The 26,569-nt window shown below is 39.6% G+C and overlaps 1 long non-coding RNA gene across 1 annotated transcript; it reads right to left on the bottom strand.

Moving 5' to 3' along the window:
* Positions 1-16,316: 16,316 nt before the first annotated feature.
* LOC311440074 lies at positions 16,317-19,770 on the bottom strand. Its single transcript, XR_014695197.1, has 3 exons — positions 19,574-19,770; positions 18,681-18,841; positions 16,317-17,722 (listed from the first exon to the last, which is right to left on the bottom strand). It is a non-coding gene; the product is annotated as an uncharacterized lncRNA (long non-coding RNA).
* Between the last annotated feature and the right edge of the window lie 6,799 nt (positions 19,771-26,569).

The raw sequence follows: 26,569 nt of genomic DNA, 5'->3' as shown, positions 1-26,569 counted from the left end.
TATTCGGCTCCTGATTTGGTAGCTAGATGACATTAAAGCACACACAATTAAAAGTGAGAATAGGAAGAAAAGAAAGGAAAAAAAAAAAAAAAAAAAAAAAAAAAAACAGAATTCAAGGCTTGCTGGAATAACCTGCCACAACTCGTCAGCTGAACACAAAATGATAGGTACAGAGGCTGTTCTCCTTGGCACTGCTGTAGCATGAAGAAAGGGGACCCACATCCACTCTGCTTCATTACTTTGTCAGGTTATTTGTTTCAGAATGACTGCTTTCTCCCAGACCTTAGCAAATGTCTTTCCTTGTGCCTGAGAAGCCATGAAAAAACGCCAAAGGTATGTAATGCAAAGTGTTATAAGATAAATTATATATATATATATATATACACACACGCGCTTTATAACACAGGAAGGAAGCAGAAGGGTTTGGGGGAGTCCCCAGCTCTTTGCTTTGCTTCATTACTGTGCTATTCCCCATCAGTGGTGGCTATGCCTGTTGGGTCTCGCCTTGTTGCTGAGCAGGGCTGAGAATGAACACACAGCCCATTCCTCTGTATCATCTGTATAATTTAATGAAGGATAACATGAATCTGCAGTAAATCATACCTGTGCCTGCACACTGCAAAATCCATCAATAATTTGCAAGAATAAGTTGCCTAAAGAGGGATATCCCAAAGGATCAGTACAATGAATAACAGTCAGAAGTGGCACATATCTATTTGGATGCAAGAACAAAAATGTTCTTGGTGAGCTGTCAGTTCCTGGAACAGGTTACCCAGACAGACTGTGAAATCTCCACCCTCAGAGATTTTCAGAAGTTGGATGAAGAATGTCCAAAGCACACTGCTCCAATGTTGGACGTGACTCTGAGCAGGGGGCGTTGGACCATGTGGACTTCAGAGATCCCTTTCCTTCTGAATTACTTTCTAATTACCTTGAACATAGAAATGGGCTGGTGAAGTTCAAGGCTACATCTACACTATTAAGCAATACAATTGCAAGGAATATTTCTGGAGAGCTTAAGTCATGTCAGTTATTAGAACAGTCCTTGGAATAGTTTTGGACTGTTCCAGCCAGCAGTCTGCCAAATCATTCATAGGCACATCTGGGGAGATAGCACATACCTGCACACACTGTCAGTGAACAGTTTGCATATTTTGCAAACTGTTGCACCTTTTGGTAGCAGATGAAAGGCTTCAGTAGCTTGAACAGGAGTTTTCACACCCCATCTGGCCTAAGGGCCAGAGGAGAGTCCTAGGCACATTTGTTTAGTAATAATAGAGCAATTCCAGTGTGGGTATTATACAGATATTAATATGAGTCATTCCCAAAACTTATAAGTGGTACTGCAGTCTTTATCTACAATACAGATATTTTTCTGTAGCTTCTCACAGGATGTCACAGACCATAGATACATTGCCTCTTTTCTTCTCTGAGTAAACACCCTGTGCCTCTTGTTTAGTGAGAGGCTCAGAAAAGCTGGCACACATCACACTTCAGACTAGCATCATGCAAGCATTACAGACTCAGTTCCTATTTAAGAAGGGCACAGGCCACCTATAAGCCCTGCAGTACATCTGCCAACTTTATGAGGATACCTCAGATATCCTAGAGTAACCGAAATGATGCTAGACTGCCCTGTTTAAGCAACTGGATCCCCATCTTACTTAGAGAAATTTGGTTCCAAAAGACAGAGCAGAATGGGAAACATGTTGTGTAAAACATAAGGTAATCTAAAATGAAACTGTATGAAGAACTACTCAGATGGATATACCTCTCTTTGGCTCTACAGCTATGAAGAACAAAGAATATATCTCAGTTCTTTGATGGTAGAAAAAAAATATTGATGTTGTGATACCATAACATCCCATTAGAACAGAGCAATACCTTTATTGAGTCTTCTTATTCTAGACAGAAAAATGTTTTATTAGCCAACATACTAACCTAGCAAAGTTCTCCTGTGCTGTCCCACAAAATAAACTTTTAAACTTAAGAAGTACCTTCCTTTAAAGGTTTTGCTGTCCCAAGGAGGGAAGAGCTATTCCAGTTTCCTTGAGCAGGAAGCAGTGGCCATTCTGGCTGAGAAGCTAAGATATTTATTATATTACTCTGCAGTTAGGATTTGTCAATAAATGATCTGCAAGTGAAGCAAATGATTACAAGACAGGTTTAGTTCAGGTGAAAACAAACTAATTCAGATTCTTGCCAAAGCAGACAGTGTAAAAAATTCTCTCACATCTAATGACATGTTCTATTAAACTCCAAAATAAAATGCTTTGGTTTTAATCACTTGTTAATAAATTAAGGAAAGAAAGGACTAAATTCACAAAGCTGCTGCTGTCTCAATCTTTCTTATCTTTGTCTCGGACCTTTCTCCAAAATGCATCAGTTTTGATTCACCTCTTTACCAAGGATCTTTCCTTTGGTTCCCCTCTCCAGGAGTACTTTTGACTTCATTTCACTGAGCAGGGCTCAGAACACCAGGCTTGATACTGACAGGAGAGGGAACTTGCTCTGAGCCTGCCTTTCTAATAATCTTCTACCTTGCATAAATAGTTAAAGGTTGAGTGCAACAGGCATTGACACATTCCTGTTCTTTGTGTTCTGCTTTTTGAAGAACAGCTTGTTTGTTTTACCTATTAACCTGCACCAAGGTCATTTTTAATAGAAAAAAAAGTAAAAAGCACCCCTTTCTATCATATGAGTGATCTGAGTGGATCATCCAGTTCTACAGAAATTATTTTTGCATGACTGGAGAAGGGTAATGCTGGAGTTGTGTGATATTCTGCGTGAAATAAAAGCATAAGTACTTACTTACCTGCTACATTATGGTATTGCTAAAACTGTTCTTTTGGCTCTTTTTTATATTTCTATATTCTAATATAAAATTATAGAACCTATGGTTTTATCAAGTAATTCAACAGCAGGTAAAGGGTTATTGACTTTACTACGAAGTTCTTCACCATCCCATCCAGCTATTAACTCAAAGGAAATATTTTCCTTTTCATTTATGCCTTAGGTAACCTGTGGATGACCTTCACAGTTCACACGACTTAATTTGTTGTATTTCTCACATAGCCTCAGGTTTATCCATCTGCATTACAAAATCCTCAGACATTTTTGGTTTTTCAGTCCTTAAAGTCTATTACTCTTTAACACATAAATGTAATGCAAAATTTAGCATCACCAAAGTCTATAGAAACAAGGAACTCCTTTTAATTGTATTTGTAAAAGAACAGATTTCAGAGTAAATAAATTTAGTGAAAATCATGACATGTGATTGCATAGCATGATTGTGGCACACTACACAATTCAAGAAATTCCCCAACTTATGCAGTGTTATCCAGAAATTTAAAATAACAGTCACTTCTGTGTTTTCTTGTTATGCAGGGACAGGCTGAAATTTTAGATACCTGTATTCCTAGAGGTATAAACCACAAAAATCCATGGTAATTGTCTCTTGTTTGAGTTTCCATGGAAACAGTGTTTATGGTATTGCAGTGTTATTGGGGGTGAAAAAAAAAAAGTTATAAATAATAAAGAGGCTAATGTTGTTTCTCTTGGTCTTGCTGAACAGCTTCAGGCACTGAGGCAGATGAATTGGATAGAAATGGAAGACAGCAGCTGTAACACCAATGCTTATTATCATCTGTGCTTTATTACTGGAAAGCCCACATTACTGTTAAAGCTTCATAATGTGATGGTGCCAAATTACCTTTTATTACTATTATAACCACTAAAGATCTAGCTTCTTCAGAAATAATTGGCTATGCTATCTTCACTCTAGTAATTTGTAAAATTCTAACTTAAAGAGAAGTTAAAATGATTCAATCTTGGTTTGCATTTTGCTCATCTATTAGCTTTTATATTTCAACAAGTAATAGATTGTTGTTTGTTAATACCTCCTCTCCTGCATTCCCACAGGCTTTACAGAACATCACTCTAACAACTATTTTATTTTTGTTGATATGCAAAACTGTACATAAATATATATAACCCCAAAGCTAAGCAATTCTCCCTTGTAACATAAATGGGTCACTTTGTAGAGGCAGTGCTTTTCATCCATTTCTTTCTTGTTATTTAGTAAAAACAAATAGGCCTCATCTCTTGCACACTCAAATGTTAGTATATAATTGACCGAGCTGTAGGAACTTCACAGCACTCTGTCACAGCTTCCTGTGCTCTGTAACTCTGAGAACTGATGCAGTAGTAGAAACAGCTCCTGTGAGGCATTCGGTATCACCAAACCCTGCTGAAGTTACGGGTAATTGAAAGCACTCTGTACTTCTCAGGAAGATTTCAGGACCACATTCACATGGAAGACTTAATCACTTGAAAAAGGAGATCGGCGCCCATGTCATAAGTAAGCTGAGCTACTTTGCAGCAGGAATCTATAACTAGAAGTTTCAGCATTGTAGGACCCAGTCCAGAAAAAAAAAAAAAAAAAAAAAAAAAAAAAAAAAAAAAAACAGGTGAGAAGCAATGGGATGTATCTCTCCTTCCCCACTGCTTTAATATCTAACTATAGCTTTATAATTCTCCTCATGTTATCAACATTTCTACTGGTAGTGTGATATCTAGGTTGAAAGCCCTCCTGTACGTTAGAACAAAGATTTTAAGAACGGTCTTACATTACTTACAAAGGTATGCTTTTAATTGCTGTTGTGAAGTGGGTCTCTCTTGACATGTGTGGTGGTGTTACACAGCTGGACAGCTAAGCTCCACCATAACTGCTCTCTTGCTCCCCCTTCTCAAAGGAAAAGTAGGAGAATATACAATGGAAAGGGCTCAAGGGCTAAGATAAGGACAGGGAGATCACTCAGAAATTATCATCATGGGCAAAACAGACTCAGTGTAGGGAGATTAGAGAAATTTATTACCTATTACTAACAAGCTAGAGCAGTGAGAAACAACAACAACAAAAAGAACTAAAGACACCTTCTCCCCATTCACCATCGTCCACCTCCTCCCCCCAAGCAGCACAGGGGAACAGGTAATGAGGACTGCAGTCAGTCCATGATGCTTTGTCTCCGCCACTCCTTCATGGTCACTCCCTGCCCCTACTCCCCGTGGGGTCCCTCCCATGGGATGCCATCCTTCCCGAAATGAGCCTGTGGGGGCTACCCACAGGCAGCAGCTCTTCAAGCATTGCTCCCACACGGCTCCGTACCACGGGGTCCATCCCCCAGGAGCAAACTGCTCCAGCATGGGTCCCCCACGGGTGGGCGGCAGCTCCCCCCAGACCCCCTGCTCCTGCGTGGGCTCCTCTCCACGGGCTGCAGCTCCAGCCTGGGGCCTGCTCCTGCGGGGGCTCTCCATGGGCCGCAGCCTCCTCCAGGCCACATCCACCTGCTCCACGGGGGGCTCCTCCACCCATGGGGGAGCTGCAGCATGGAGATCTGCTCTGTGTGGGACCCATGGGCTGCAGGGGGACAGCCTGCTCCACCAGGGGCCTCTCCACAGGCTGCAGGGGAACTGCTGCTGCCTGCCTGGAGCACCTCCTGCCCTACTGCTGCATTCACCTTTGTGTCTGCAGGGTTGTTTCTCACTCCTCGCTCTCCCAGCTGCCATTTCCCAGCTTTTTTTTTTTTCCCCTTTCTTAAATCTGCACTCACAGAGGCACAAACAACATCGTGTTTTGGCTCGGCTCTGGGCAGCAGTAGGTCCTTTTGGAGGCGGCTGCAACTGGCCCTTTTCTAACATGGGGCAGCTTCTGGATTCTTCTCACAGAGGCCACCCTTGCAGCCCCCCACTACCAAAATCTTGGCACGTAAACCCAGTACAATCTGGCAATGTTAACCCTCCTTCAAAGTGTAATTCAAGGCTCTCTGGACCCAAGAGACCATGCCAATTTCATCTGCTTATTAGAACATTCACTCCTGCAATTGCTGTTTAGTGAAGTCCACGTAAACACCCATGCTCTGTAAGTTTGAATCCCATTCTGAACTTTGCAATTCAGTTTCGTCATTGTTTTCTATAGCAACACTCCATACAAAATGAATGTTTTGGTGTTATGTCTCTTGTACTAGCCAAGAACAAAGCATTCAGAGAAACTTCAAAATGAGTAGTAATAGAAAAAGAAAGAAAAAAATCACAGAGGAAAGCCCTGCCTAAACCTACATTGACAACTATGATTTTATGTTAATCTTGTTTCAAAAGTGGGTACCTAATTGACAGCATTATTTTATATGTCTTCTATACAGACCTTCAAAACTTGATCTAAACAATAGTTTATCCAAAAACTCTACCAGTTAGTTATGACTTGTGAAAGAACAATATCTACTTTGATTTAGTTTGTTTTTCTTAAAAAAATGTTGAGAGAAACTTAAGTGCATAAAGATTTATTTGCAAGGTCCATAGTTGATGGTGTGCATAGACTCCAGCGGTTGAAGTTGTTTTCAGGGAAGAACAGAAAAATTCTCATCCCAGTGACAATCAGTAACAACACCTCAGAATCTGCAGGTCCAAGATGATGGACATGAGCAAAGAGCAGAGCTAGAAAAGAACTGCCACAGTAGTTTCAGCTTGCCCATGTGACGTCTCGCACAGCTACAAGTGAAAGGCAGACAGCAATATTACAGGAGAAGGGCTGTAGAGTCGCAGAGGGAAGCACCTGAGCACTGCAAAGGTTCAGGGACTTGAGAAACTCTACAACAGTTTAAAACACTCAGGAGAAAGAAAAGAAAAAAAAAAAAAAAAGGCCTAAGGTTCAAAATGATACACATATTTTAGAAGTCTACAGCAGTATCTGGGGGACCTTACAGGGACATTTGTTGAAAGTGAATATACGTTATTCGCATCACTACTTGATGTGACATGTGAACTACTCACTGGTTTTTCTTATGGCTGACTGAAATTCAAAGCAAAAGTTTTCATCTAGCACTGATGCAAGCAAGATGCATACCAAGATACAGTGATCCATTTGAATTGCAGGGGCACATGGAGGTTCCTTAGCAGGGTCAGAAGAGCTACTTATCATACATAACCAACATAACTAAAAGATAGAACCTTTTCAAACACAGACACAATTGTTATAAATTCTGAGTCAATTTAGCTTTATAAGATTTATTTATGGGGTCAATAAAAGGCAAGTAAAGAGCACTGGGTGCGCGGGGAGACTGGGCTCCTCCAACACACACACAAGTTACATCAGGCAGCTGTTTTTTATGCTCCTAGGCTAATACATACTCATTACTACTTCTAGAAAAGGCAGGGTTATTATAACTAGTTCCCAGAATCTGAACCCTCCCACTAGCACATGTGTATCAGTCTCCAGTGGTCCCTCTAGGGGTCTCTTGTGCTGAAGGCTTGTAGTCTTCCTCCCAGGCTTAATCCTTGTCCTTCTCCTTTGTCCATCTTGGCCAGATATCAGAGACTTGCGCAGCATCCCATGCAAGCTTTGTCTTTTAATCATCCTTCAGCTTTCTTCTTCTCCTTAATCTCTTGGGTGGATATCAGAGACTTGCGTAGTGTCCCATGCAATAGTCACAATAGTTAGCAGTTATTCTGAACCCCTTTGTTCTCTTATCCCCAGATATCAGAGACTCAAGGTTTACCCTTCAAGCCCTCTATTGACACGAATTGCTGAAACATTCCTTACACAATGAAAAAGCTATATATTTAGTTCCATAGATAAATTAATGAATGATCAGCTTTAGAACAGCAAGCTACTAATAAATGCAGTCTTTCCTTCCCATATGTACAAATCAGTGTTTCTAAATTGCACTTGCAAATATTCGCATGCACAAGTTCCTGAATTAGTCGACTTCCTGTTTTTTTTCAGAACTGTGCTAGAGGCTTATGTTTGAAATGTTGATGCCATGAAGTTGAGAAAATTTATGAACTGCCTGGCATTAATTTACCTAACTACGATCACAAGTTTTTCTAAGCTCCAGCAAAATCAATGGATTGTTGCAATTGTTTTGCTTTTAGAAATATGCTAGCTAAAACAGTGGGAGCTTTCTGCTTTTGCAACATGGTGATTGCATTTCATTGCTCACAGCAAATTTGAAATATTATGAATGTTATTTAAAGGAGGAAATCAGTAATGACTTAGACTCTTGGCCTCTTCAGTGAATTGTCAGGATTATTTTGGAGGCTTATTACATTGGCAGGAGTGCTTAGCAAATCTAGCAAAATATGCACAGAGCTTTCTCACTACAATTTGTTTTTTTTTCAAACAGATGCCAGTTCTGTGCTGTTATAATTATATTCTGATGCATTACTTTGCTAATGAGAGGTCTGCCTAACCTGCAGCTTCTGCAAAACAAAAAGGGAGGTACAAAATGTTGGGGTTCTTTATTATTTTAAGTCAAGGCATACTGGTACCAAGAATGCCTACATATGGATTTAGGAGCTAACAAAGAGCAGCAGAAAAAGGAAGACTGGTTGCATTAGCAAAGTACACATACTTCTTCTATCTAGAACTGTACAGTTCCAGTCCCTCTTTCAGCACCCCATGAGTAAACGTGGACAGATCCTTCACTATGCAACTCCTAAGATGCCCTACATCCCTTTCTGAAAGAAAGAAGTGGCAGATGATAGGTGTTTCCACATGGCCTAGAAGGAGGTTTGCAGTTCGCTTGCCATCTCTATCATACTAGCATTTTTATTAGACTTACTGCCAGACCTGTGATGTAGGGCTTATGGAAGAGACTGGAAAGCAAATAGCCTATAATGTCATCAGATTAAATGTACTAGCACATCTTTTTGACAGGTGACAGAAACCTTTTCTGCAATCAGCAGTACCTATTTTTGAATGTCTTATTACTTTCTAAAGGTCATAAAAGTTTAGAAGATAGAGTTAAAAATTCTGAAACAAGTTAGTTGCATTCAAGTAAAACTGACAAATACTCCTTTTAGAAGGTAAAGAAAAGCTATTTTATGTCTTTGAGGTCAACATATTTTCTTTCAACAATGCGGAAAATCAGTTTAGGTTAATGGCAGTAGTAATTATGTAAATGATTTATATAACATATAATATTTGAAACCCTGAATGAATGAATCTGACTGAACGAGGGAAAGCTCAAAATTCAGCTTCTTTCTTCAACAGTAGAGCTGACATATTCTTATCTAGGCTATTAGTGGTATCTTGGAGCCCTCTAGCTCACAGCTCTTTCAAGATATTTTGTGATCTATTACAGCACTGCTAATTGTGTTTTGAAACATTGATTTTAGGAAAGAGATGGAGTGTGCTACATTAGAAAGCATTTGAGCCTTGGCAAAAATATACTGCATGTACTGGAAAGGCAGTCAAGATTGACTTGTACTTGTACCCCATGGGGAAAGCATAAACACTTGTTAATTATAGAGGAAGCTAACCACCAAGGTGGCTGGGAATACAAATTCATATTTCCAAACAAAGAAAATTAAACATTTACTTACACAACCCTGCTAGAGAAAAGGCTCTGCAGATCTCTCTGCATTAAATGAGCTATCTCCCAATGGCAAACAAACCAGGATCAGCCCACTGCCACTCAGGGCAGCAGGAAGGAGAAAGGCTGATTAAGTGGTCAAGTGTAACCTGTCTTCTTGTGGCCAGCTCATTCACCACCCTTTGCACCATGGGGGGGCCACACTGCCATGTCCTGGCTTCACCAAGATACGCACGAGCTGTTGAGGTTTCCTGCAGGCTTTGTATTTCATACTGTTCTCTCCAGTAAGAGAATATTCAAAGTGAACTAGGGTGGAAGGAAACCTTTTCAATAATCTTCAGTCTGTATTCAAGGGAGGACTATGGTAACGCATTCATTGCTCTTAGCTGCCACCCAGAGCAAGCACCCCGAGCATCCTTCAGAGGAGAGCAAGGACCCAGCAGAGCTCATACCCACATCATAGCCAGCACACCACATGTATGAGACCACTGCATTTCAGAGGAGAGGAGAGTTTCTCACATGAGCACAAGACCTCCCGTTGGTCCCAGGGTCAGAGAAAGGCCAGGCCAATTATACATGCTACTATAGACATAAGCAGGACATCCGAGGCCTGTATCAGAAACAATAGCAACATCTTGACCTCCACCCTTGGTCACTAATTCACAGCTGCTGAAAATACCCAAAATATAGACCTGAATCCAGTTTCCCTTCAGACAGAGCAGTAAATACTAAAATCGTTGTGTCTAGTGCTGTCCTTTGCATATGCAGTTCTTTTTCCACAGGATTTTTACTTGTAACAGGAAACTCATAAGAATATGAAGCAGCTTGTCTGATAGCTGCTGAAGTGTTGTTTCTAGTGACAATCTATACAGCTATGTTAGAAGCAGTAAGGAAAGAAACTCTGCTGTGCCTCTTTGATCGTAACTGGAATATAAATAACTGTTAGTGCTAGCCAGATATGTTCTGCACAGTGGATGTAAATTAAGATCAAGAAAATGCTGGACTTTGAGCATATGAGGAACAAACACTATCCTGTTATTTCTAGAACAGAAAAAGAAAACATTGAAATCAACCTCTTTGACAAATTATCCTGTGTTGTGTTATATGATAAGTGAAAATATGGGGGTAGGGGGAGAACTCTCAGGCTTAGTGTGTGGATGTCTCTGTATAGTTGTTTGTTTCTTATTTATACTATTCATAAAGGATTGTAGAGCATAATATTAGTGCAGCTAGACAAAGGGAAGCTTTACTGCATTAGCACATGTCTTAGCATGCTATCTGCACTGAACAGAAGTGAGTTTGACATACTGGGTGAATGAAAACCTGTTGCACTAGCTTATATTGTGGCTGGTAGGTGGAATGGGCAAATGCATTAGCTTGAAATGACAATGGGAAAACTAGATCTGTGAAACTCATGTGAAAAGTCACCTGGTTTAACATATATGTTCAGAATGAGACAGGCAGGGCAGCTGAGAGTAGCAAGAAATGTATTCCCCACCTCCCAGTTTCTTTTTATAAAACAAACAAAAACAACAACAACAACAATAAAATGTATTCCTATTGATTAAAAATGGAGATGAGGGAGTAGGGACAGGTGAGAGAACCCAAGGAAGGAATGAGGGAAATAAATAAAGGTCAAAGACTAAAGCAAATGATTTTCAAAGGCTTGCACAGATGGAAAGGATGAAAGGAAGTTTTCCCAAGGTCCAGCTGAAAAATTATGTCTCTAAAAGGAAACCTGACTGGAGTGGAAAGATTATGGGTCAAAATACAAGGGCACTGTCAATAATTCATTTCATTGTCCTGTACTTTGTTTTCAAAAATGTAAAACCTTATTTTCTCTTTGATGGAGTAAAGCAAACAGATTTCTTTTATCCCTAAGTGTCATCTATTGAAAAAGCCAACTCTGAATGAGGTGACAAGCAAAAAGGTCCCCCATTATTCTGAGCAGTGAGTTGAACAGAAGTTGAATAGGCAAATTCACAGAGGGTTTTTCATTCAGCAAACACTGAGAAAGCCTAGAAAATTGGGGCACACATTTCACACTCCTTTACAAAGGCCTATTTGGAGCTGGGAATGCTGACAGTCATGCTGTCAAAAGAAATCCCTTTTGGCAGCTGATAGCCAGCACAGACTTGAAGAGTTCCACAACATTTATGAACCCCCCAGAATTAAATACTTTCAATGCCCATCAGAACCAAAATACATTTCTCTGAGCTACAGCCAGATACAACTGAGCAAAGTCCATCTAATTGGCAGCATCTGCAGGAAAAAAAAAAAAAAAAAAAAAAAAAAAAGGCCATAAATCACCATCTACTTTGCTTATACTTATCACCAGTATCTGTAGGTATCCTTCAGTAGGAGGTATATACCAGCTCCCCACTGTTAGCTCTTATGTGAACATAACGGAGCGTGGATTTAGCTCCCTTCCAAACCACAAGTGACTTCATGCACTATGAGTACACAAATGATAATATGGTTCTGAACAACAAAATGCTACATAAATAAAGGATGTCAAATAAGCAAAGAGAAAATGAGCAATGTGTCCTACTAACATTAAGGAGAAGCTTGTATTGACAGCATCACCTTTTGAGTACAGCATATCTTAAATATCCACTAAGATTTACAGACCTTGTATTGCATTTGACATAGCATATTGGCAAGATTGTGGTAACAGTGAGGGGAAGGCTGCAGGGGTGGCCTCTATGAGATGAGGCCAGGGTTTGCCCTCATGTTGGACAGAGCCAGTTCCAGCTGGCTCCAAAGGGACCCACAACAGGACGCAACTGAGCCCATCGGCAGTGCTGGTGGTACCACTGGGAAAACTGCTAATAAAGGGTAAAAAGTGTTGTGCAGTAGATGGGAAGGAGAGAAAAGAGTGAGAAAAAATGTGAGAGAATCAGCCCTGCAGTCCCCAAGGTGAGTGCAGCAGGAGGGCAGGAGGTGCTCCAGGCAGGCAGCAGCAGTTCCCCTGCAGCCTGTGCAGGGAGAGGCCCCAGGTGGAGCAGGCTGTCCCCCTGCAGCCCATGGGTCCCACACAGAGCAGATCTCCACGCTGCAGCTCCCCCATGGGTGGAGGAGCCCCCCGTGGAGCAGGTGGATATGGCCTGGAGGAGGCTGCAGCCTGTGGAAAACCCACAGCAGAGAAGGATTTCTGGCAGGAACTGCATGCATCCCGTGGGGTACCCATGCTGGAGCAGTGTGCTTCTGAAGAACTGTGCTCTGTGGAGAGGATTCACTCTAGAAGAACTGCAGCCCATGCAAAGGACCCATATCAGAGCTGCTCATGAAGAACTGTAGGTCACTGGAGCAACTCTACTGGAGCAGGGAAAGTGTGAAGCAGGAACATCAGAGACAAAATGTTATGAGCTGACCACAGCCACCATTCCCCATCCCCCTGAGACACTCAACAAAGGAGAGGTAGAAGAGCAGGGAGTTCAGAAGTGAAGTTGATCTTTGAAAGCAGGTAAGGGGAAGGTATTTTTAATTTTGTCTTTGTTTCTCACCATTCCACTCTGTTTTTTGACTGGCAGCAGACTAAATTAATCTTCCCCAAGTCAAGTCTCTTTTGCCTGAGGTGGTAATTGGTAAGCAATCTCCCTGTCCTTATCTTGGCCCCCAAGCTTTTTCATATTATTTTCTCCCTATGTCCTGTTGAGGGCGATAGTGAGAGAGCGGCCGTGTGGATGACTGGCAGCAAGACAATGACAAACCCACCACATGTTTATAATATAATACAGAAGAAAAAATAATAATAATATTGTAAAAATACTAGCTAAGCACTAACATTGCCACCTTTTCATCGTTCATTCTTCTACATATTTTAAAAGGTATTAAATGGTAATAACAAGATTATGTGGTTTAAATTTTCCATCACTGCTTTGCAGTAGTAATTGGTCACAGTTTCTATTACCACCACATAAAGTCATAATTTAAAACTCAGTACCAAGAGGAAAAAAGCCTGAACTCATACTGCATCCCAACAGCAACTTGGTTCTCCAAGGTAATTTTTAATGTGGTCTGTAGACAGTTCAGTAGTCATTCATTCTTTGGGTTATCAGTCAGGGAAATGAGTCTAGATTAGGCATCCACCAAAAGTCATCACTATTGCACAGAAATAAATCCCAAATATGTTTTTTTTTTTTTTTGATTCTAAAAGTGGTTTAATGATAAAGCCCCAGAAATATCAGCTGTGGGGTGATTATTTCTCCACACCATTAAAGAAACCACAAAAGTCCTATGAAAGTTGGAAGCATTGCTTTCAAGTGAACTTCATAGGTTCAGGGAATTTGAACTGAGCACAGCATTTGATGCATTAATTGAATCACTTGTCAAATGTAACATTTTTAGTGCATGATGATGTCTTCATTAATCATGATGATACTACACATATGATAGCCAAAAAGGAGTAAAAAAAAAAAAAAAAAAAAAAAAAAAGCTGAAGAGACCAGATTGCAATTACTCCAGACTCCTCACAGGAGGGAAGAGCTTGAGAATTTGGGCTTTATGCTTTCCACTTTACAGGAAGCTAAGAAATACAGTGCCATGCCCTAATTTTAGAAGTGCTTTTTGAGCTCCTGCTGCTATTGTCTTTGGCAAGCATGGTTCCAAAGTTACACTGTGCAACTGTCTCTACTTATTCATATTTGGTAACATTACAGCAGGCAATCAAGGTAAAATTAATTTGAGTTTTTGCACATAAGAGAGGCTGAATCTTTTCTTCCTCCAGCAGAAATATGATTAAGTTTTTCTGTTTCATTTTGTCCTACAAACAGGAGATATCCATAAATTATAGCAGCATAAAGGCTTGGCCTTTTAACATTCTGATAAAACAGCCATTTGAAGAACGGTCTCCATTTCTCCAGCCCATTGAAGAGATGCTCTGCTTTTCCCAGTGGGTCCTTTGACTCTTCAAACTCACTCTCAGTTTAGTTGCTTACCTAATATGACATTGATGTTTTCATTTATCTCATTTGCGCGAAGTGAAAGGTCTTGTCAATAGGGATTTGGTACATCTCAAAGTTTCAGTGAGACTTCTTTTCCTTTTTAATGAAATCATTTCCTAATACTCAGTCTTTTTATAGTGTCACGTTGAGCTGACAAGAAATTGTTTCTTTTCAAGGTTTCAGAGATTTTTCCCAAGGTAGCTACAACTCAATCAACACAGAAAATGGTCTTGCAAAATGTTTTTGCAATTTTAAAGGGCTGTAGGTCTCAGTAGCTCCTTACTATAACGTTAAGAGGTGACTCTGAATCTGTAGCTGGAGTGTGCCAGATTTAATTATTAAAGAACTTAACACAGGTCAACAAACTTCTGTTAAAGGTTAGCTTGTTCCAAAAAGCTTTGTAAAAAGCATTTCAGCTGAAACATAGAACGTTTTCAAATGTCTTGAGAAGGAAGTTGTCTCCTAAAGTATGCAGATACCATGTTACTTACTGGGAAACAGATGCAGCTGTAGAAACAGGGAGTCTTGAGGGGGCAATTAGCCTCTGTGTTCAACATTATCATGGAAAAGGCTGCTGACTGGTGCCATTTCACAGTCCCGTGAGAGAGAGTAAGCACCAGCATGGAAGTTACTGATGACTCTCCTGGGAGCACTGAAGGCTTGTTGCACAGTGTTACTATGGGGAGGTGAGAGGTGGGATATCATGGCTTTCAGGGAGAAGGGCATGCTATCTGCATCTATACCAGCCAGAGGACTGCCCCAAGGCAAAGACCAGAAGGGAGCAAATGGCAAGGGAAAAGAGGATGGTCTGCCTGGAACACCATGTGGTTGTCTTGCATGCCCCAAACTATCTTTGCATGTCATACATTTTAAACCGAAAGACATTTTAAATGAACACTGTCAATGTAGGCAAGAGTATTTACTAAAAGATTTGATGATTTATTTAAGATCATATCCTTGCAGAAAACATTTGTGCTTCACTATTCTCCAAAATACCTTGTAATATTTTACTGACTGATAAGGCATGGAAGTGTTCTTACCTCAGTCACAAATACATCAAACTGAGGATCAGAAAACCTCACAATCCTAAATACAGAAATCTGTGTAGGATCTTACCTATTTCATGTGGTAATGCCCTGATGCATGCCCTATCCTTCCAGCCACCCTGGAGCCATTTCTCTCTGTATGAGTAGATGCAGCTATGCCTTTGTTCTTTGCAGCAACCCACCCTTTGCAGTTCTAAAGCAGACAAGGAAGGGGCCCTGAAACCTAAGGAATAAAAGGCTTGTATAAGCTTATGGCACTAACAAGATGTTTCAGCAGGCATGAGTTATTTCAGCATAAAGTTCTGTTCTTTATTTACAGAGTGTGATCCTAGTGATGATTTTAGCAAATTGTTTTAGTCCAGCTCTAATTTAGAACTCTTCCTCTGCTAGGAAAAACCCCTAGGAAGAAAATTTTTCAGCTTCTTATGACATAAATGGTCTTTCTCCAGGAGGCAAAGGGGGAAGAAAAGGAAAATATCTTGACAGCTTTAGTAAATACATATTTGGTTACAAATTAAATTAAACTCAAACTATGGAATTCACGTGGACAAATAATCTCAGGTCTGAAAATCAGGGGTGCAGAAGATGCAGGACATAATTCAGTTATGGCTTTGAAAGCTCAGTGATATATATATGAGGTTGATCACCCACCACATCCCAAGCAGTGGCAGAAACTACCTGGAAGGCTGGTCCCATTGCCCCCATCAGATCCTAGCTCTCACCACACAAATGAAAGGAGAGCTCAGAAGCTGTTACTTAAAATGGAGACTGTATGGAATGCCTACTTGTCCTGGGAGGTAAAGGATTCTTTGGTTTCCCTAATTTCTGTGGGAATAGATAGAAATGGTGATGCCCCAGAACACAGTCTCCAAACCGAGGTCTGGCACCTGTGAAGCAACATAAATGATAAATGACAGGCCAAATGATAGGTAGACATAAATGATAAGCCAAAGCACTGTTTTATCTCCCAATTTTGTTTAAGACAAAAGAGAAGCTATCATCAGATCTTTATTGTGATATAAACACATGCCTCATCAGTGCTCTGACAGATGGTACTGCTTGAGCATAGACAGTAGTTAAACTGGCTGTGATTATACGAATAGTCAGACATGGCAAATGGTCTTTTGCATTCTTCCAACACATACAGACTGCTTCTTCACTGATAAACTCATATGTTAAAATAAAATGTATGTCAATTTGCTGTCTGGATTTTCCATCTAATCAAATCTGGAAATAATGGGAAGTGCTTTTCCACTCAAGATAACTGAAATACTTTCATTCATTCATTGCAACAACTCACAGAAACAGACAAGATTATTTTTGAGAGATTTTGGTTCATATTCTCAGAAAACGGCTTGGGAAGGTATTTAGCAAATTGGAAGACTCTGTTCATTTTGGCCACTGAGTCAGAGAGGAGAACGAGAACAATCTGTTTTACTATGTTCCTGCATTCTCATTAGGGGCCAAATGCTTCCCAGAATTGTACACAGGCAGTTCTTATTGAAGCCAGTGGGATTGCCTGCATCCAGGGGCAGATGTTCTCCCATTTTAGAAATGGGAGACTGAGGGAGAGGGAGCCATATCTGAATATGCTAAGTGGGAGTAGAATTAAAGTCCAAGCAAAGTTAACTCAAAGGCACAGAATTCAATAGAGTTGCCTAATTTGTTCTGGTTTTGCATGAACATTGGGAGTGCTACTGTCAGCTGTCTGTCCCTAGGATAGATGGCTGCTTTCGTCATTATTCAATCTAAGAAAAAAATAAAAATAAAAAATAAAAAATCACTAATCAAATCAGAGAGAGAAAATAAAAAAAAAATACTAGAAGAAAAGTCACTTCCCTTCTGTTTGGGTGTAGAGCAGGTTTTCTCAGTCTTCTTTTAGTAATTTTTTTTTACACTCTCTCAAGGCTTTCATCTTTTTAATGTAACAGAAGTAGGATTTAATTATAACAATCCACAAATTCATTTGATTTTCACGGAGGAATTATTTCCCAAGTATTTCTATCCTGGTTGCTACAGACTTTATTGGTCCCGAGCATAAGCAGCAAGGCAGACTCCAACCACCTTGGTTTTTTGCCCTTCTCTAAGGGCACCAAGCTTTCTGAGGTCACTTGGCTGTATGGCTGCATATGTTTTTGCCCATTATCCCTTATAGCACAAAGTATGTTTTTTGATGGAGATCAAAAAATAATGCGGACATTTCCAGAACTACATGGATAGCTACCATTTTCAAAAATGTCACCTTCCTTCTTGTTTGTTAAATGAGGAGAGCTTCTGCTTCTTCTGAGCAGAAGAAGTGGTCGACATCTTAGAAGAAGGCAATTCGCAGAGGGTAACAAAGAATTCCCTTCAACCTCATCTGAAAAAATAAAAAAGCTATGAAGATCAGTAAAATTAAGAGCCAATAACAAGCATCTGTTTAGATACTTGAAAAAGTATTTTACATATGCAACACAAAAAAAAACAAGAGGGAATGGATGGAGAAGGAGACCATATTCATGCTGTTCATATCATAACCAAGAGTTGAGCCCTGAAGAGCAGGCAGATTCAGATCATCTGGTTAACAGGAGTCACTCTACTGTGTGCAGACAGATATGGTGTTTTGAATATTTATATAGCAAAATTTGTTACAGGCTGCAAGGAATCACATTCCAACTTTTGAAGAATCATGGGATTTACATTATCCATTAGGTCACATCACAGCCTATGGAATGATCACCACAGAAATCAGAGGGGAAACAAAAGAACTGAAATACTCCTCTGAAAACCACACTAGGAATACAGGTGATGTCACAGGTGATGTTTGTTCCACACAATACATCCAAACTATCTTTGTGGTAAGGATTCTCAAAATAGTGTCTCTATTATGTTTCTTTGTATATAAAGTGACTTAGAAAGCATTCCCATGCTTTCTGTAGTGCATTTTGTTGCATTGACAATAAATGTTTGAGTGTTAGCTAGTTCTGTGGTGTTTCTCCTCCTTCAGAACTTAATAGCATCTACATCTGATTCTGTATAAAGTTTTCTGGGAAAACATAAGGAAAGCCAAAAAAAAATCCTTTTTCTATGCAACAACATAGATTTAGTTGTGAAGAAATACACAGGCAGCTGCAGAAACTATGTTTCAATAACCCAGTTATATGATGTCCAGAAATCAGCTTTTGAAGGATAAAGCCAGATAGCTGAGGTCTTAGGCTGTTCAACATGGTAATGTACCTCCTGAATGCCCCTCCAAAATGTGGCAGAAGTATAAACATCAGCATGACAGCAGGAAGGTACAGTATAAACAAGGATTTTAAGGGAAACAAGTGACTCACCCTGAAGTCTTCAGAATTATACTAAGAGTAATCAGTCTTCTGAACCTGAATATAACAAGTCATCTTCTAAAACCTAGAGGCCATTTGTGAATGTGAGATCTGCCACCCATCAGATACAGTTTTCAGTGGACCATGCCAAATGAAATCCAACGTGTCATTTCCTAAAGGAATGTGAAGTAATGCAATCTATTACAATGTAATATAAAGCAACACACAGGAAAAATACTAGGGAGGCTATGAGATGGTGTCCTTCACTGCCCATGCTAGAACAAATCTCATGTACTATTCAGGATGAAAAAACAATTTCTGATAGCTTGTCTTATTTATCAAATATATTCCTCTCTTGTCTCCAGACTTTCCTCCCAAAGGCCTGGCATCGCAGCCCTTAATCATGTGTAGAGGGTAGCAAGGTCCCTAGAGGAATGTAATGCGTGCAGCCCTTCTTCAGTAGGATGACTGATCACTAACCAAGATATTTCAAGCAAAGTGTATTGACATATTATAAACAAATGTATTTGTTTGTTTGTTTGTTTCCAGGTAAATGAGAAAAGTAAAGAGAACAGAATGCAACCTGGAATACATATTCCAACACCACCACTGTTTTACATTACTGGAAAAGTAGCTGGCTTAACTGGTTATAAACTGGACCATTTCTTTTACTTGTGGCTGTACGCTGAAGGAATAGCAAGGCAGTATTTCTTCTGTTTAGAAATTAGTTCTTAGAGTCACCAGATACCTCTCTGAACAGTATAAAACCAGGTGCTTTGCCACAACGTTAAGTCTGAGTTTTAATGCTGCCACAGGTGCTAGCAAATTCCCTGGGCTTTGTTTACACTGGCCAGAAATTCAAGGTGAGGGAACGCTGAACACATAAATATATGGAGATCATTTACCTTAGCAGAGAGGAAGGCAGAAGCAGCAGGCATGGCTGTGAAGGGCAGCTCCCTGCAGCAGGGTCAGGGCCTGCCTCTGCTGGAAGGTGCTGCAGCTCCACAGGTGCTGGGAGACCAAGCCTCCTATCTTAGTGCTGGTCATGTCTGCCTCCTTGAAACAATCCAGCAAGGATCTTCTGAGCCAGAAAACAAAATAAAACAGCAACAACAGAACACATACACACAAAAAAAAAAAAAAAAATGTTAAGGAGGGTTTTATCAGTTTAAAAGACCCAGAGATTAAACAAATGCTGCTTAATTAAAATGTTGTCATGATTTTGATAAGAAATGCTGCTAAAATAGTGTTTAGAGCTGTCCCAGACTGAGAAGCAATTAGTATGGTTGTAGTAAAAGAAAGGTATGTCTCCAATAATTCTCTTTTCTGCTTAATATTACAGCTTAATGCCACTTGTGCTGGAATTAAAAGTACACTCGCTCGTCCTCATCATCTCATGTAAGTGCTTTAAAATTTACAAGGACATGTGATTAAGATCGGCATTTCAGATTTGTGAGTATCTGAACACGTCAAACTTGACAAACAGCATTCTGGAGTACAAAAACTCATAACAAAAAGTCAAGGAAAACCAAAAAGCTTTTCTTAAAATTGGAAAAATTCACCCATTTATTTTGCTTGAACCTGAAATTAACTCATGACTCACATTATCTCCAAAGCTATTCCGACTTTTTGGCATTTATGTCAGCAAGGTAGTGGGTGCACGCCCAGAGGGAAAAGAGAAAGCACAATTTTCATCAGTGCTCACTAATGGAAGTGATCACACTTTATAAGCACACTGAGAAGATGAAAGGTCATTCAAACTTTTGACTTTGAGGCCTTTAATAAGAGCTGGTTAGTATGTGAGTCAGATCAGCATTCAATGCAACTGCCTCTTATCCTGCTATCATCAATTCACACCCAGCCTTTGAAAGCTGAAGGAAGGAAGACAAATGTTTTGATGCAATCTTCTCTAGCAAGGGCTTTGGGGAAAAGGTTTTAAGCTGTATGGAAAAAAAAAAAAAAAAGGCAAAAAAAAAAAAAAAAGCAGAGCATAGCTGAAAGTTCAGAAGGAGCTCAAATTCTTCTAAAGAAGATATTTAATAATACTTGTGAATGTGTACTGGGAAGGACTGAGAAAAATCTCTAGCAGTGAGAATGAGAAGGGACATAACAAGGAGGGTGGTATGGTCTGGGAAATCAGCAGGAGGGCAGGAGGACAATAGGGGTCATTTATCTCTGCTGTTCCTGAGCATTTTTCCAGTCCTTCTGTGTGTGGGTTCCTCCAAACTCCTCAAATACTTTTTCAACATAATCTACACCTTCAAATACCCTCACCCCAGCTGATGGCATACCTCAAATCATGCCACCTTCGGTTTCATGCTGAAAACCAACCATTCTAGCAGACTGCTACACAGACTTCGGACTATTTCAGACATTTTCAACTGAAACCCACTTCCCCAAACACAAAGGATTAATTATATCTCAGAGGCACTCCATGTGTCCCAAAGGAATCCCAAGATAGGCACATTTACAGCCACTTTGTTCTACGAGGGACAAACTAAGCTACAAGAATGTAAGGCAATTCATGCCACATGGTGTTGGGATCAGGGATTGGTCCCTGTCTGCTTTATTTATCAGCATAAATAGAGGCACTGAGCTACTTTCCCTGTCCCCAGAGCATGTTGCCATCTGGAGAGGTCCTGCACTTCATGTGTTAGACCCAGAGTGCTTATGGAAACTTTCCCCAGATACAAAGTAACGTTGAAACAGTAGCAGTGTAAACATCCAACCAAATTATCAGGACTAACTCCTCAGAAAGGAGAGATACAGGTAGCCTCCATAACCTCCTTAGCTGTAGTCACAGATGAGCTGGAAGTAATCCCACCCCCTCCAGAGAAATACTAGGAACACTCCTGGTTCCTAAAACTACCTCCAGCAAGTTTCATCCTTTGTTAGAGATGCACCTCTGCCTGCACTGTCATTTTCCCACGCAAACCCAGCATCAGACACCTCTGTTCTACATGTGCAAGTGCATCTGCATAACCAAATTCCTTCCCAATGTCAGAGAGGCCAGCAGAGATGTGCAGTGGTCAGAAAATGACACCTACCTTAAGACTTGCCATTCACAAGAACTGCACGTTATAGCTATCCTGTTATCTCATGGGCCTGCCAAGTATTAGCATAGGAAAACAGGTCTAGGCCCTCATGTACATAATGCTAGAAGGTCTCCCTCTAAATCCATGCCTCTGAGCATACATAAAAATGTTCATAGACAGAACCCACTGGGATTACCAAAAGCCTCAAGTAAGACTGTTTCTTGCATAGTTTTAACTATTAAAAACATAAAATCTGTATTAATCATTATGACCTAATACACTTGACCTTCATCCTGCTTAAATAAAGCCAAGAAAATAAAGGGAGGCAGAAACCAAAGCACAAATCAAGACCTAACTTGGCCAAGTATAGGGTTAGTTAATGAAGATGTCGTTATAATCAATACTTTAAACTGCGTTAACTCCCAACTTGTTGGTCTGAAAAACAGTGTATATACATTTTTTTTATAGCAGCATGACTGGCTGACAATAAAACACAGAAGATTGGTTTCTAAAGCTTGCCCTCTTCTAGGTGACCATGGAGAATTAAAAAGGATGGACATGCTCACTTGTCTATTGACTGCATGACTTAAAAAGTGTATTCCTCCATGTACAAATTCTGAAGAGGCACAAGAGGCAATTGCTGAAAGAAAAACTGAAAAGAGTATTCACTTATTGTTGGCAGCATGCATCAAACAAAAAAAAAAAAAATCAGGATTTTGAAGAGCCTAGAAAAGTGCTGCCTTCTGCAACTGATGTCATAAACTGTGAAATTATTGTTCCTTTACTTATCTATGCAATCTCATGTACAGTCTAGGAACATGAGAGAGACTTATGTCTGACACTGACATGCCATTCAAGTTGCAAAAAATGGAACTCGTGTCAGTACCTATCTACCTCCACTGGTGAATTTCAGTGACTGGCATTTCTAAACAGTTCTTGTTAAAACTTCACATTTTCCCATGCAAAGTTAGAAGAGACTCAAAAGTAGGTACCATGACTGACACAGTCCCAACAAACGCCCAAAGACATCACTCTGGTCATTTATTCATGGTGTTAGATCCCATCTGCAGCTAAGCCAGCAAGGACTTTCCTGACTATAAAGGCATGTGAAACATGTTCAGAATGTTAATTCCATGCTTGTCTGAATGTGTATTTTGCTAGATCTGTTTATCAAAAATGTAATTAACTTCTGTCCAGATGGAGTCGGCATCATGTTTAGGAAAAAAAAAAAAAAAGTCAACATACCTTTAAAGACAACACAAAAATGACATAATGTACATGTATATCTGGTAAAATAAAAAACAAATCACATAGAAGACTTGGCTTAGATGATCCACTTGAGAATTTTGGGTACCACCTGTTCCATCTTCATAAGTCAAATAAAAATTATGGTCAATTTATGCAGTTAATTAAAAGCTGGAGATTACCGTTATTTATTAAGTAAAAATTCTGAGTGTACAGTAGCAAAACCAGCCTATGAGCTGCTAAATGCTGCCTGGAAAAACTGTCTTAGTTTTGACCTCATTTTTTCAGGAAATTCATCTTGTGTTGTAATAGTCAAAAAGATCAGTAATACTAACCTAACTGAGCTAGGTTTCAGAGTAGGCATTTTGAATGCTTTAACAACCTTGTTTACAATTTGGTCATGAACAACTACCCTCTCAGAGAATAATAGACAGAGCTTGTTAAGAAATTTCTGGGTTACCATAAAATGGAGATTCCAGAACTAGCTGAACCTGAAACAATGACACAAAACACAATAGCACAAACCTTGTCCCAGGAAAAAGACTGATTCAAAGTGTAGTTGCCTAAATGAGAACTCGGCTTCTGCCAAAAGCCAACGTCAACCCCCTAGACTAAAAATGTAGAAATTAAAATGTATAGAAATGTAATTTTTGGTTTTTGAAAACCACCATTTGATGGAGTATTGTTTTCTTTAGGGTGAGAATAAAAAAGAAAACACAGTACTTGAATAGAACGTTGAAAGTCAAAAGTGGTGTAAGTGGCTTTAGGGCTTTTGCAGATTTTCAGCTGGCAGTAATGAAAGTTACATTTATGTCTATTGTTGTTTACATAAAGGCAAAATGATTATTTTTTTTAATGCAGTGAATGCTAATGCTGCCAGATAACAGAGGAATAAAGTTCATAAAGGTGCTAGAAAGGTAGTGTAAATGTTAGCAACTCCCAGAATAGATTAATGGAATGGCTTGACACTGGCATGTTACCTGGCCACTGGCACAAGTTCGTCTCAAGCATCACACAGCCATAAGAGAATTAACAAGAAGTTTATAACCTCTTTGATCATAATCTAAGCTGAAATAGTTTCCTTATGATTTTATTAATCTCTTTTCCTGTTGTTCTGTTCTATGTAAATATGAAGAACAAATAATGTTCAAGTGCTTTTGTCAACATTCTTCTCATAATTTAGCAGTTGGCTGGTATCAATGTTTGAATAAAGAGAATTAGTTTATTATTTAGAAATCAGTTATAAACCTCATTTCTAGTCAACCCACACCACTTCCTGGAAAGATAACTGGGAGGTAAAAGGACCCTAAAACCACCCTTCCTGTGAGTTAATAATGACCAATGCAGCTTGTTGGGGTAAGGCCAAGGACCTCTGCAGTCTGAAATGACTTGTGTAGTTCTTGAGGACCTGATGCCTATGCACACTGCACTTCTCATTGTTCAGAAGGTAAGAAGTGAACTCAATGCAAGATCTGTTCTTTATTTTTATCCTGTTCCATGCCCATCTATGTTGTTTCCAGCTTTGGCCTCCACAACGTTCATTTTACATGTTGTACACTGCACATTTCTTGCTTTCATATACAGGGCACCAAGCAGCTATTAAGCAATGAGAAAGGAATGTTCAAAGTCTTCTTATGCAAATGAGATGACTACATGGCACTTAATTCAAGATGATTTGTATTTTTCTACATGTTTAACACCCCTATGAAGTCCTAAGAGGAGTTGCTATTTAAATCACAGCAAAATAACAATATACGGCCACAGAGTGAACTGTATGGTAGTATTCAGTTTCTGAAGTAGCAATAAAGACATTTTATTGTGTTAATAAATAGGTCCTGAACTCTTAAAATACTTTCATACGGGGCTATTTTTTTAAGCCTTGAAGTCCCAGAAGGAACTTAGTGTGAACATTAAATGTGAAATGAAATACTCTTTGATACTAACGCTACTTTCTTGAGTTAACTCATTGTCAGGCTGATGGTAAACAGGAAAATGTCATGATGAAGTCAAAAATTTCAAACTACCTACACTCTTCTTTCCTAAGGATAAATATAGCATCTTTTGTACTTCACAAGAAATGAAGAAGGCTTCCTGGATGTGTTTGCCAGCATTAGAACAGCAATTGTAGAAGAGACTTTTCTTGGTTTTCAGTTATTGTACCATTCATATGTTTCATTGTATTACTAAGTAGATTACCAGCATTCTCTTTCAGGCCATTTTAAGCTAATTGTTCCTTTTCTTTTGCAACTAATTGTAGTTGTTTTTTTATCCAATTTCCATGTGAGTTCTTCAGTCATGCAAAGAGTGAGACAATTTCCTTGCTAGTACTTCAGATAGGAAACAGCCTTTGGTTACCAAACACCTTCAGTAATTACACCAGGAGTTAACCCATACTGTTGCACTGGCATGATAACCATAGCATCCATTACTATATAACTATCTGTTTTACTGTAGAAACCGCAGCCTATGTGTTCTGCATGCTAGGCTCTGTTTTGTGCAGGGTTTTTTGTTCCCTTATTTGTTTGTTGTTGGCTTGGTTTGTTGTGTTTGGTATTTGTTTATTTGTTTGTTTGTTTGTTTTGGGGGGGGGGGGGGCAGTTGCATTTATTTAGGCAGAAACTCAAGGTATCTGACAAATGATATTAACTATCTGGTTTTAAGATGCACTGATTTCCCAGAAGACTGTTGTGAAAGTAACCTAACTGGATCTCACATTTCAACAAATGAAGAGCAGAACACCTGCCCAGCCTATTTTGTATCTGACATTGCTGTCAAGCACATAAGTTCATAGACCTTACATTAATAATAAGGAGGCTTCAGTAGGCTACTGTTTGTCACTATTGGTGTAAAAACTGTGAAACGGGAAAGTTCTTTCATGTCCATTGAAACAATGATCACATGACCCATCTAATCCTGGCTGTAGTGTCTTCACAAAAGAGTGTGAAGGATTTGTATTCAAACCAGTGACTGAACATGCTTCTGAAGATGTTCTAATAAAAACTATTGTTTTTATTAGAAGTTTGCTTGGGATTTTTGCAGCTGAACTGAATGGAAAAGACTTGACAAAATGTGTAAAACCACTAGGGACCCATAAAGCCACATATAAGGCCTAAAGCGGATAGCCAGACAAGAGATGCTACTTTACACATGTAAAAATAAATGATGGAAAAATTACTAGCATATATCACAGCAAAAAGAGATTGGATTTCTCCTGCACATCAGTCATTTGAGGCATGATTGATTGTTTGCCTAAAGAAGATGACTTGAGTCATTACAGACAGCTTGTAACATGAATTTCACTAATGTATATTATTTCAGTGAACTCACTGAGGAAAACAAACTTTAAGTAAAAGAAACCAGAAAGGTCAGAGAGTTCCCAGTAGTGACTGAGCTGGTCTCCTTAAACAGTCTATACGCCTAGCCCAAAAGTTCTTTATTCACAAAGTCCTTGCTGCTGAGACAAGCCCCTTACTGACACTGCTATGACAGTGCAGCTAGAACATGATATATCTAAGAAAGAGTCAGTAAGCCTGGGTTGCAATTAAGCCCCGCTGGCCATGTTCCTACTGCCAAACAAAAAAGTTGAGGAGCAATCCCTGACAACAACACTAAGTGGCAGTG

This window comes from Aythya ferina (assembly GCF_964211825.1).
Source record: "Aythya ferina genome assembly, chromosome: 1".
Lineage (NCBI taxonomy): Eukaryota > Metazoa > Chordata > Aves > Anseriformes > Anatidae > Aythya > Aythya ferina.
Note: the sequence above shows the minus strand (reverse complement) of the source record. Positions and strands in the feature narration are given on the sequence as shown.